At 38.1% G+C, this 13,585-nt stretch overlaps 1 protein-coding gene and 1 pseudogene across 1 annotated transcript in view; one reads left to right on the top strand and one right to left on the bottom strand.

Annotated features, from left to right (window-relative positions):
- Positions 1–13,585, top strand: part of ZC3H12C (zinc finger CCCH-type containing 12C) — a 96,387-nt gene that overhangs the window by 19,107 nt on the left and 63,695 nt on the right. The gene's annotated exons all lie outside the window — the stretch shown is intronic.
- On the bottom strand, positions 10,040–10,639 carry LOC138154833 (cell division control protein 42 homolog pseudogene; annotated as a pseudogene).

The following is a 13,585-nucleotide window of genomic DNA, read 5'->3' as shown; positions in this document are numbered from 1 at the left end:
TGAGTCCTTAAAAGTTGAAGTGATTGGGGGTGGCTAGGTAGAGCAGTGAATAGAGCACTGGCCCTGGAGTCAGGAGAACCTGAGTTCAAATCTGGCCTCAGACACTTAACACAAAAACTAGCCATGTGACCTTGGGCAAGTCACTTAACCCCAATTGCCCTCCAAAAAGCAAAAAAAAAAAAAAAAAAGGTTAAGTGACTTGCTTGTGCTTACATAGATAATAAATGTCAGTGCCAAGATTTTAGGGCAGGTATCTTCACTAAATTATTGGAGTCAGGAAACTATGGCCTTGCCCACTTGTTTTTGTATGGTGGGCAAACTAAGAATGGTTTTTACATTTTAAATTTTTCTTAGTTCTGGGTCTGTTAAAAAACAAGACAGTGAGACAGATTTGGCCATGGGCAGTAGTTTAGTTTGCTGACCCTGACAGTCCCTTGCTTTTTAGACCATAGCATGTTGCTACTTTGGGGTTTCAAGTTACCTAAGTATTTCCTTACATGTTGAGTCTAATCTGCCTATTTTACTTCTGTTAACATAAACATTCGTAAAATTATGTGAGTGTAATTGGATTTTTACATTTAAGAAGAGTACAAAGGAATTGATGGTAATTCATAATTCATTCGTAATATTTTTAAATTGGAAATACTCCATTGGCGTCCCACAGTGGATGTGAAGGAATGAAATGTATCAAACCAGAGATAGAGTTAACTTCTGTTACATAGGAAATTACATGAGGCCAAAGCCAGAGGAGCTAGTAGAGTAGAATCAAGGAAAATTTCCTTTACCTGACAGTTTAGAATGTATGTGATGATCTCATAGAGACACACACCTAGAACTTGAAGGAATTTGAGATGCCATCAAATCCACTCCCTTCCCATTTCATAAATAAGGAAACTGAGGTCCATGTGAGTTCAGTGACTCTCCAGAGCCCATAGAGGTAGTAAGTGGCAGAGGTGGGCTTTGACTCCAGAGCTAGAGGGCTTTGCATGGAACCACAGTGATGTTGCGGCTTCTTGATTTGCCTTTCTCATCTCTTACTGTGGAGTATGATAGACTATCCCAGAGTTTGGTGGGTTCCTTTCTGCCTTCTTTCTCTCTTCCTTTTTGCAATCAGTAAAGGTTCCTAAATGAATTTAGACAGACTTATTTGTTTATTGAAATGTGGGGAGAGAATAGGTACAACCAATACAGTCTAAGCAGAATTTTGCAGACCAAATGATTTTAGAAAACTCCTTGCAAAGTAACATTTAGGCATCACTCTACTACACAGGGGTTCTTGTCATTTGTATGAAGCACAGTGCCATTACAAGCACCTCTCCTCCCATCATCTCCTTCATGCTTGCCTGTGCTGTTGAACAGAACTGAACGGGAGGAAATCCTGCTTATTGGGTCATTTGAAAAATTATGATGATTTCATCTGAGCCCCCAGTCACAAGGAATATCTATATTTCATTGATTTCTTAGCCCACTCACTACACTGCTTGTTCCAAACCCCTTCTCAGACCTCTCACACCTTGGCTCTCCTCTCAGCTGAAGATCTTACCTCATATTTTACTAACAAAAGAAAAAGCATCTTCTAAGAACTTTCTCTTCTCATATCCCTCTGATATCATCTCCTCCATCTCCTGCTTCACTTCAGTCTCTGAAGATGAGGTGGCCCACATCTTTCCCCTAGATATCCCAATTATCTCCTCCATTTCTAAATATTCTTGACAAAGCCCTATACACTAGATGCCTCCCATTTCCTCTCCTCTTCCTTTCTTCTAAATACTTTGCCATCTGGTTTTTCACCTTATCATTCAACTGAGCTACAGCCTCCAAAGTTACCAGTGATCTTTTAAATACTATTAAAACGGCCCTTTTTTCAGCTATCATCTTCTTGAACTCTTTGTGGCATTTAGCACTGTTGCTGCCTTCTCTTCCTAGATATTTTCTTGTTTTGATCTATATTCTTTCATCAACCCCCAAGGATTCAATTATTATCTCTTATGTAGATGCTTCCCATATTTATTTCAGTCCTAGTCTTTCTTCAGAGTTCCAACCCCACATCATCAGTTGCCATTTGGACATTTCAAATGAGGTGTCCTATCATTGTCTCAAACTCAGCATGTCCACAGCAGAGCTCATACTCTTTTCAACAGTCTTTGACTCCAGTTAAGATGGGAACAGATATAGTGATTTGTCCTCAGTTGGCATAATAAGTTAGCTGAACCTAGGACTTTGCAACTTTTCTAACTACTATTTAAGGTTCTATAACATACTGCCCTGAACGAATGTGGTTCTTCAACTGTTTGCAGTGCTTTTTCTGAGAAAATAGGTGATAACTAGGTTTTTTTACCTATCTTGATCTCTGAATAGACTTGAATTAGTAAAAGGTGTGTTTAAGGATGACTACCTAAATAAACCACAAGTGGGAATTCTTTAATGTACTTTTTGGGAACAACCTGGATTAAAAAAAAGTCTGTGCTGTGTGTTAAGGAAACTCATAAAATCAATGAGTTCTTTCTAAATATTTAGATTAACTGAAGCATAATGCAATTCTGTAAACTCTGACCAGTGTTTTTAAAGAAAGGTTAATTATATTAATTTTGAGAATGCTAGGTAGTTAATATAACCATTACAGAAATTCTTTTTGTAAATTATCTTGGTCTAGAAAATTAAAAGTCACACCAAATTTTATGGATCCACATATTAATTGAATCATACCAGTGACTTAAAATTTATTTATTGAAGAATGATGAAAAGGATGTGTGGGAGGGTGAGAGGTGTTAATGTCAGTTAAAAAACATTAAAGGGCTGCTATATGCCAGGCACTGGGGTTACAAAGAACCGCAAAAGAACAGTCCCTACCCTCAAGGAGCTCCCAGTCTAAGAGGGGAACACAACACATAAAAAGAATCTGAAAAAGGTAAGGGTGGAGAAGTGCCTAGTTAGGGGTATGATTTAGCCCTGTAACCAGGTGGGAAATTATGAGATGACTGCTGTATTTAAGTTGAGAATCAGGGAGGAGCTCTCCAATGTCCACACTCAATCCTTTCCCATCAGAGGCAGTGAGGGGCTCCAGAGGCCAGGAGTACTGAAGAGGTATAAGTTAGGAGATGATTTGCTAGGGCAGTTAGCTTTATTGTCTTAATTATTGTCATATGACCATTGTAGCCCCCTTATTTGCCTAACCCGTGTGAGGTTTGGGTGAGAATAAGTTTAAGTTATATATTAATCATGGTGATATCGCTTGGGCTAATTTGATTGTAATTCATCTGGTTGGTGAGGACCTTCTTTCTGAATTAGGTTGCTTCAAGCTTTCTTACTTTATCTGAATAACTTGTCTTCTGCCTGGCTTCTATAAGATCAATTTCATTATTTTGAGTGGTTCCGTTCAATCTGATTATGTATTTTAGTGTGGACTTACCTAAACAGATGCTAGTCCTTGGGGCTTACCTCAGAGATTTATGTCACTTTAACAGCTCGAGAGACCCAAGAATATTGTAAATTGGAACATGTTTAAGTTAGATGCAGAATTTCACTATTTCTGGTTATGGGAGTGAGCAAATAAAGACAAACAACCAATATATATACTATTCCTGTACTTTTATATTCACATATGATTGATTGCTTATCACACTGATCATTACCCTTCCATCACTTGACCTTTCTGTTCCTTGTGCCTCTCTATTTGTTAGCTTAAGTGTCAAAGGACTTAATTGAAGAAGGTAGCTTGGTTTAAAGCAGAGTTGTCAAACTTGCTACAGGTGCGCAACCACAAAACTACTGAATGTAGCTGAAACCAGATTAAAATGTAATTGGGAAATGCTTAACTAAATAAAATATAAATAAACAAAAATACAGTAGAATATAGGTAATGTTAATTTGTGGTTCTCTAAGTAAACATGTGGCCCATATTTATATTTGAATTTGACACCACTTTTGTAAAGGGATTTAGGAAATTTAGGTTTGAATCTTGGCTCTGCCTCAAATTTACTGTGTAACTTTGGTCAAATTAATTTCACCCCTTGGGGCATGTTTCATCATGTTTAGATGAGGAGGTATAGTCAGTGATCAAGATGGTCTTTCAGCTCTAAGATTTTATTGTAACTGATTTTTCTTTACTCTGTGCTGAAATGATTTTGCTTGACAATTAGCATGATCTCCCACAAGGAAGCTTCACCCTTCTTCCTGCACTGTACACTATGGTTTTCTTAGTTCTCATATAGTTTTCTTATATTTTTCATCCCATTTCTCCTACCATCCTTTTCTTTTGTTAGAGAAGTATAGTTTACCCAAGAAAAAATGAAAAGTCAGAATAAAACAATCACCTAGACTGGGAATGTTCACTTTAATTCCACATATTTATTCAGATTTACTGACCACCTACTATGTACCAATATTGTGCTTAGCAATTCACAAAGATGAATGCAAAACAGTTCTTGCTTAACCAGAGTTATCACATGCACTAAAGTTATGGAAATGAGAGTGCAGTAATAGACTAGTTCAATAGTAATAATAGAGAAATTGCCCTGGAAGTTCCCAAAAAGAAGAGAAATGCTTCCTGCCAAGCCTGACCATGAGGAAAATACTTCATCGAGTATGTAGTCTTTGTCCTCTGGCTTGGAGAGAAGCAGCAGCTGAACCAAAGCATGTGGAAGGAAGTGAATTCTGTACAGAAGAGGAATGGGGTTGATCCAGTCTCAGGCACATTGGGTGAATGAAGGGTGCTTAGACATCTAGTGTGTATAAAAGGGAAAAGAGGAACACAGGGATAATCTAGACTCCTGAAAGACAAAGTAGGAAAGATGAACTGAGACCAAGTCATAAAGGATCCTAAATAAATGCCAGGGTAAATAGTTCAGACTATTTGGTAGGAAATAGGGGATCTTTGAAGTTTTTCAGCAGTGATAATATGATCAGAATTGTACTAGATTTCAGTCCAGTATCAGGAAAACTAACACTAATTGCTGTTCAGAAGTGGAGTGGCTTTTGTAGGGGTAAAGAGCTCCCCATCATTAGAGGTCTTCAAGTGGACGCTAAATTGCTGAGTCAATTTGATAGGGCTTTATTAAGAAGCTCATGGTCTAATGGGAGACACTATCTACAAACAAACCGTACAAACAAGATATAGGGTGAAGTGGAGATAAATCTCATGGGGGAGACACTTGTTTGTGACCTTGGGGGATGTATTGTTTAGATGTAGAATGGATTAGGTAACTTCTGAGGTCCCTTAAAATACTAATATTCTTTGATTATGTGAAGATTAATCTGACTGCAACACTGAGGGATGGATTGGAGTAGGGCAAGATTAGAGACAGGGATAGCAATCAGAGCAATGGTAGGAATGGATATGAGAGAAACAAAGATGGGTCTAGCCGTACTTAATGGTAGACTGGATGTGGGAAAGGCTAATTAGTGAGAGGGAGGAATCAAAGAGGATGCCAGAGTTTAGAACCTCAGTGGTAGGGAATATTCTGGTAGCATTAATAGATAAGAAAAATCAGGAGAGAGTAGGTTTGGAGGGAAAGCTGATGAATTTAGGACATATTAATTTTCTGAGGGTCAAGAAATAAGTTACTTGAGTCTTCAATCCTGCCAGACCAGCCTTCTTGCTTGTTTCTCACATAGGATATTTCATTTTCTGTCTCCATGCCTTTTCCCCCATACCTAGAATGCCCTTTCTCCTCCCCTCTACCTCTTAGAATCCCTAGTTGCCTTCCAAATTCAGCCCCCATAGCAATCCTACATGAGGCCTTTCCTGATTCCCCAGCTGCCAATGTCCTTTCCCATTGCCATGTACTTATTTTGTATGTATTTTATATGTCCCTATGTGTGTCCATGTTGTTTCTCCCTATAGAATGTAAGCTCCTCAAGTGCAGAAACTGATTTGTTTTTGTATTTATATCACCATTAGCATAGTGCCTAGCCCATACTAGGTTCTTAATGAATACTTATTTATTGACTAATATATTTTTTGCCCAGTATTCAATGGGAAATATGAGACTGAAGTTCAGTTTGGGGCTAAAGATAAAGATTTGTTGATCATGTGTATGGAAATTATATTTGAAGCCATAGGAGTCGATTGAGGTTATTAAGGGAGACACTGTAGAAAGAAGAGACCAAGACTGAGGTTAGAACTCTGAGAAGAGATTAAAGGGGTAGAAAGAGGAAGAACTAGTAAAGAAGATAAAACAGGAAGAGACTACTTCAAAAAGGAGAAGGGGGTAGCTGGGTTAGAGTGGTACTTACCTTGAAACCCTGCTACTTGGGAGGCAGAGGCTGGTAGATATCTGGAGCTTGGCAGCTCTGAGTAGCACAGGGCTAAGACTACTGGGTATTTATACGGAGCTCAGCATTTATGTGGAAGGCCATGAGTTTGGCTGAGAAGAGGTAAACTTTCCCAGGTTGGAAATGGAGCAAGTCAAAGCTCTCTTGCTGATCAGAGTGTGACTGGCTATGGTAAGTAGCTCCTGAATTTCCAACCTAGCCGAGATGGGGAAACCCAATCTAGTAAGAAAAAAAATTAAAAAGGAGGAGGTGGTCCCCTCATGTCAAGCACAGCAAAAGTTTATATAATTATAAGGATTCTGAAGCCTGAATTATATGCTTGCTGCCTTATTAACATTTGTTAAATATGTTGTTGTAAATTATCTATTTGATATACTGTACTAATTAGAAGTAAAAAGGACCTTATAAACATTATAGGACAAATATGCAAGAGTATATTTAAATGAATTTGCATAAAAGGAATTATATACTAGTTTTAGCTTATAATTCTAACATGTACAATCTTTTAAAATATATATGCATGACATGTCATTACTTGTAATTTAGTTTTTGTGATCTCTTTTCTCAGAAGATATATATATAAATGGGAGTGTCCTACATTTCTCCCAAAGAAACATTTTAGTTTTTTAAGAATGATTAGTATAGGATTTCAGTTTGTAATCATATCATTTATAGTGGTTGATTCTGCCAAATGAGACTGCCTCCCAGTGCAATACTTCTTTATTTTTGTTAGTTTATCACTAAAAAGGGATTGATGGGTGTGTAGAGAATTAAACCTTCACTTTTTAAAAAAAATGCATATTTTTGTTCTTAATTTAATACACACCAAGGAATAAAAATGGAAAAAAGATTATATGTGAAACCTTGATTTTCTGCTATATAGAACATGATTTTTTGAGTATGTAATAAATTTAACATGTTACTTTAAAAGCTTTCCTTCTTGTCTCTTTCCTTCTGAACTTCCATTTGTCCTCTTCTGTGCTTTAATTTTTTTAAGTTAGTATTTTATTTTCCCCCAGTTACATGTAAAAGCAATTTTTAACATTTATTTTTAAAACATTGAGTTCCAAATTCTTTCCCTTCCTCCCCATCCAACCCCTCACTCCCTAGTTGAGAAGGCAAGCAATTAGATATGTTATACTTATATGGTCATGCAAAACATATCCGTAATAGTCATGTTGTGAAAGAAAACATAAACAAGAAAAAAAAAAACTCAAGAAAAATAAAGTTGAGGGGCAGCTAGGTGGCACAGTGAATAGAACATCAGCCCTGGAGTCAGGAGGACATGGGTTTGGATCCGCCTTCAGACCCTTAACACAAAAACTAGCTGTGTGACCTTGGGCAAGTCACTTAACCCCAATTGCCTTCCAAAAAGCAAAAAAAAAAAGAAAAAGAAAGTTGAAAAAAGTATGCTCCAGTCTATATTCAGACACTATCAGTTCTTTGTATGGGCATGGATAGCATTTTTCATCATAAGCCCTTCAAAGCTGTCCTGGGTCATTTTATTGCTATGAAAATCTAAGTCATTCACAGCTGATCATCTTACAATATTGCTGTTACTTTGTACACAGTACATTTCGCTTTACGTCAGCCCATGCAAGTCTTTCCAGGTTTTTCTGAGAGCATCCTACTCATTTCTTATTGTACGATAGCATTCTATCGTGATTACATACTACAACTTGTTCAGCCATTCCCCAATTGATGGGCAGCCCCTCAACTTCTTATTCTTTACCCCCAGAAAAGAACTGCAACTAAATATTTTTGTACATATAAGTCCTTTTCCTTTTTGTTTTTTATCTCTTTTAGGATATAGATCTAGTAGTGGTTTTGATATGTCAAAGGTATGCATGTTTTTATAGCCCTTTGGACATAGTCCCAAATTGCTCTACAGAGTGGTTGAATCAGTTCACAATTCCAACAGTGCATTAAACTCTGATTTTTCCCACATCCCCTCCAACATTTGTCATTTACCTTTTCTGTCCTGTTAGCCAATCTAATAGGTATGAGTAGTACCCCAGAATTGTTCTAATTTGCATTTCTCCAATCAATAGGGAGTTAGACTACTCTTTCATATGGCTGTAGATAGCTTTGATTACTTCATATGAAAACTGATCATATATTTTGATCATTTATGAGTTGGGGAGTGGCTCTTATTTTTATAAACTTGACTCAGTTTTCCGTATGTTTAAGAAATGAGGCCTTTATCAGAGAAACTTGCTTCAAAATTTTCCTTACAGTTACTACCAAAAACAGCATTTACCTCCATCCTATCCCCCCACCATTTATTCTATTCTCTCTGTCCTTTCACACTTTCCGTCCTCCAAAAGTGTTTTGTTTCTGACTACTTGATCCCCTAATCTGTCCTCCCTTCTGTTGCCACCTCCCTTTCTCTTATTCCCTTCTCCTCCTGTCTTCCTCTTTTCCTATAGGGTAAGTAAAGTAGATTTCTCTACCCACTTGAATGTGTATGTTATTCCCTCTTTGAGCATTTCTGATGAAAGCAAGGTTCACTCATCCCCCCCACCTCCCTCCACTGTAAAAACTTTCTCTTGCCTCTTTTATGTGAGACAATTTATCTCATTATACCTCTCCATTTCTCTTTCTCCCAATACATTCCTCTCTTCCTTAATTTTATTTTTTAGATATTATCCCTTCATATTCAACTCACAACTGTGCTCTCTCTCTCTCTCTCTCTCTCTGTCTCTCTGTCTCTCTCTCTCTGTCTCTCTAACTATTAGGGTAGTTAGAAGGAATAGATATATATATTATTATATATATTAATATATATATATTCCTTCTAACTACCCTAATAGTGACATAGTGAGAAAGGTTTTATGAGTTACAAATATCATCTTCCCATGTAGGAATGTAAACATTTTAAACTAATTAAGTCTCTTATGATTTCCATTTCCTGTCTACCTTTTCATGTATCTCTTGAGTCTTGTATTTTCAACTCAGATTTTTTTTTTTTATTCAGCTCTGGTCTTTTCATCAAGAATGCTTGAAAGGCCTCTTATCTCATCGAATGTCCATTTTTTCCCCTGAAAGATTATACTCAGTTTTGTTGGGTGAGTGATTTTCAGTTATAATTCTAGCTCTTTTGCCTCTGCAGTATCATATCCCAAACCCTCCAATCCTTTAATATAGAATCTGCTAAATCTTGTGTTAGCCTGACTGTGAGTCCATGATACTTGGATGGTTCTTTTTTGGCTGCTTGCAATATTTTCTCCTTGACCTCGGAACTCTGTAATTTGACTGTAATATTCCTGGCAGTTTTCATTTTGGTATCTCTTTCAGGAGGTGATTAGTGGATTCTTTCCTTTTCTGTTTTACCCTCTAGTTCTAGATTATCAGGGCAATTTTCCTTAACAATTTCTTGAAATACGATGTCTAGGCTCTTCTTTTATCATGGCTCTCAGCTAATCCAGTAATTTTTAATTGACCTTTTAATTTAAATGACCTGGATCTGTTTTCCAGGTCATTTGTTTTTCCAGTAAGATATTTCACATTATCTTCTATTTGTTCATTCTTTTCATTTTGCTTTTGTTTCTTGATTTCTCATAATTTATTGACTTCCATTTGCGCCATTCTAATTTTTAAGGAATTATTTTCTTCAGTGAGCTTTTGGACTTCCTTTTCAGTTTGGCTAATTTTGCTTTTTTTTTTCATTGCTGCAAAAACAAATTTTAATTTCTCTAGTTTGATTTAACATTGCTTTTAGTATAATGCTGACATCAGCTTTGCAGAGGGGACTTTGGAGGGATGTTCATAGCAGCAATGCCTGCAGCTCTCCTTTGGTTCTGAAGGCTCCCAGAGCAGCCAGTATTGCCTCATCAGATACATTCTTTAGGCCTTTCTGTGTGAGCACAGAACACTCCACGTATCTGTCAGTCTTAAGGTCTCGGGCAAATTTTTCAGCAGTCTCTGGAGGGATGGGCTTCTGTTTGTTCTTGGCAAGTTTTTCAGTAGTAGAAGGGTCATCTCTGAGATCAATTTGGGTCTCAGCAAGCATGAAAGGAGTCTTTGGACAGTGGTGAGTTATCTCTGGTACCCACTTTTCTTTCACATTTTCAAATGAGGATAGGGTTACCACTGAAAAACAGACAAGAAACACATCTGTCTATGGATAACTGAGCGGTTGTAATCTATCATAATCTTCCTGTCCTGCAATATCAAATAGTTCAAGAGTATATGACTCTCCACCAATCATAACCATGATTACATAGTTGTCAAATACCATTAGTACATATTCACATGGAAATTTGTTTGTTGTATATGAAATCAGAAGGCAGGTCTTACCAATGGCATCCTCACCCACAACAACACACTTAGTAGTCTTCCTTACTGAAGCCTTTTGGTATCCACTTTAAGTATTTCAAATCAATGTAATCTCATCTTCTCCCTCCAGTTCTGCTTTTTAAGGTATTCTTTTCCTCATTGACTTTTTTGTACCTCTTTTGTCATTTCGGTTAGTCTCTTTTTTAAGGTGTTATTTTCTTCACTATTTGTGTGTGTATGTGTATGTGTGTGTGTCTTTTAGCAAGCTGTTTACTCGTTTTTCACATTTTCTTACATCACTCTCATTTCTCTTCCCAAGTTTTCCTCTACCTCTCTTGATTTTCAGAATCCTTTTTGACATCTTCCATGGCCTGAGACGAATTCCTATTTTTCCTGGAGGCTTTGGATGTAGGAGCTTTGACTTCGTTGTCTTCTTCTAAGTGTGTGTTTTGATCTTCCTTGTCAGTGTAGCAACTTTCAATAGAGATTTTGGGGTTTTTTTTTTTACATTGTTTGCCCATTTTCCCAGCCTGTTAGTTGACTTTTAAATCTTTGTTAAAGTAGGGCTCTGCTTCCAGGGTTGAGAGCACACTGTCCCAAACTTCAGTAGTTTTAAACAGCTGTTTTGAAATATATTGTAGGAACTTGTAAGTTTTCCGTTCTTCCAAGGTGATATGATCTAAGGATAGGTGTTTACAGGCCCTCCTGGCCCGTGCTCTGGTCTGTGAGTGACCACAAGCACTCTTTTTCCATGGAAGTGTGAGGAGGGTTCCCCGTCCACTGCTGTCACAAGCTCTGCTGTTCTAGTGTTCCCCCTCACCCTGGGACTACCACTCAGATCCAAGTATGGGCAAAACAACAGAGTCCTGCCTCAGTGCTAGCAGAAAGACCCCTATAATCTCTTTCTGACCAGCTGTTTGACCCCTTTACCATCTGTGGGCCGAGAGCTCTGGAAGCAGCCACTGTCACTGCTGATTCAGCCACTCCTAAGGCTTATTCTTGGTTTGCTGTGTTTGGCTCTGTGCTGGCACAAGCCAGCACTGGACTATGTTCCCCTCATACCCAGGTGCGACAGACTTTTCCTGTTAACCTTCTTAGTTTTCTTTGGTGTCTGTGTGCTGAGAGGTCTGGAAACCACCAGTGCTACCACCGATTCAGTTGCCCTGACACCTTTGCCAGGCTTGCTGGGGCCTGGTCTACTGTCATAGCCTGCACTGGCCTGTGCTCTTCTCTCACCCTGGACAACAGACCTTTCCTACCCACCTTCCAAGTTGTCTAGGAGTAGAAATTTGTTTCACTTTGTCTTTTTGTGGGTTCTGCTGGTCTAGAATTTATTTACCATTATTTTAAAAAGAAATTTGGAGGGGCTCAGGGGAGAGCTTAGGTGAGTCCCTGACTTTATTCTGCTGTCTTATCTCCACCTCCCCTCTCTTCTGTACTTTTTTTGCTTAAATTATCTTCTTTTTCTAATTTGTTTTAGCAGCACTATCATTAGCTCCAAACCCTCCCCAAAAGAAAACCACAATGCTTGTAACAATAAGCATATTCTAACAAGAGAAATTCATACTGTTAACCAAAATGGATGCTTCATTCTGCACCTTGAGTTTATCAGACCTCTGTTAGGATGTGAGTTAACATCCTCAATCATCATCAGTAATCATGTTGGTCATTCCATTGATCATAATTTTTAAGTCTTACTAAGTTTGTTTATTTTTAATTTTATAGCGTTGTTCTGGTTCTGTTCACTTCATTCCATCAGTTCAAACAAATCTTCCTAAGTTTCTTCTCTAAAACCACCAATTTCATAATTTCTTTACAGCTCAATTCGTATACCATCATTTGTTTAGCCTTTCCTTGATTAATTTCTTTGCTACAACAAAAAGAGCTGCTATATAAATATATTTATATAGTTTAGTCTTGTCAAAGATTAGGAGGTTGGTGTGATAGAATCAAGTGGATGGCATACATCTACATTGTTAATTCCATAGATTCCCTTCACATCCAGACTCATGTTAAAGATGGCAAAGAACATTTAAAGCCCCCTGCCCAAAAATCCCACTTCACCAAGCAGGGCTTCAGTTTTCTCTTCAGTAAAGTAAGGAAATTAGTCTAGATCATTTCTAAAATTCCTTTCAGCTCTAAAGTCTGTAATTCCTAAAATAAGACATTGATTTGGGTCTGTTCTTCCAGGGTAGTTGTAGCAGCAAGCATCCCAGCGTCCTCAGGGTGGCTGCTTACACAGGTTCTTGGATCTGCTTTGATAGAGGAAAGCAACTCAAAATGGGTTAACAAGCTTACTTTAATCAGTCAAACATGTATCGTTTGCCTCATTCAGGGGAAGAAGGTCAGCACCCCAAACTTCAGAGTATACAGACAGAATTATCAAGACAGAGAAACAGATCAAGTAGACAATTTCCAAACTGTCCAACCATTACATCCGTACCAAATCAACATCTGGGTTTCAACATCTGGGTTTTTCAAAGCTGAGGGGGGGTCTCTCAACAATGGCTTCCCAGAATCCAGATCAAATCACAGAACACTTCTCAAAGTGAGCCCCAAAACAAAGCTACACATCAGGGCTTATATAGCCTTCTCCTGGCTCAGAGAATGTAACAACCTTATTGACCTACTGGCCAATCAAAAAGTATCTACTGAAAAACAAGCCTCCCACCCCAGGCTCCAGGTGCACTTTAGCCTAGGGACAGGGAAGATCTTAAAAATTTACATTCCCATTACAGTAGTATGATCTAAGGCAGAGTCTGAATTCTGAAAGAGATGGGGGATGATTCTTCCGAAATTTTTTTGAGTCATTTCAGTTGTGTCTGACTCTTTGTGACCCCGTTTAGGGCTTTCTCTGCAAAGATATTGGAGTGGTTTGATTTTTCCTTCTCTAGCTCATTTTACAGATGAGGAACTGAAGCAGAGTCAAGTGACTTGCCCAGGATCACACAGCTAGCGTATGAGGCTGAATTTGAACTTGGGTCCTCCTGTTTCCAGGGCCCACACTCTATCCCCCTGTGCCACATAGAATATA

The sequence above is a fragment of the Petaurus breviceps genome, unplaced genomic scaffold, assembly GCF_028583685.1.
Source record: "Petaurus breviceps papuanus isolate PSGF00001 unplaced genomic scaffold, PetGlider_PUasm1.0 91133, whole genome shotgun sequence".
NCBI classification, from domain to species: Eukaryota; Metazoa; Chordata; class Mammalia; order Diprotodontia; family Petauridae; genus Petaurus; species Petaurus breviceps.
This window is presented reverse-complemented; position numbering and strand designations above follow the sequence as displayed.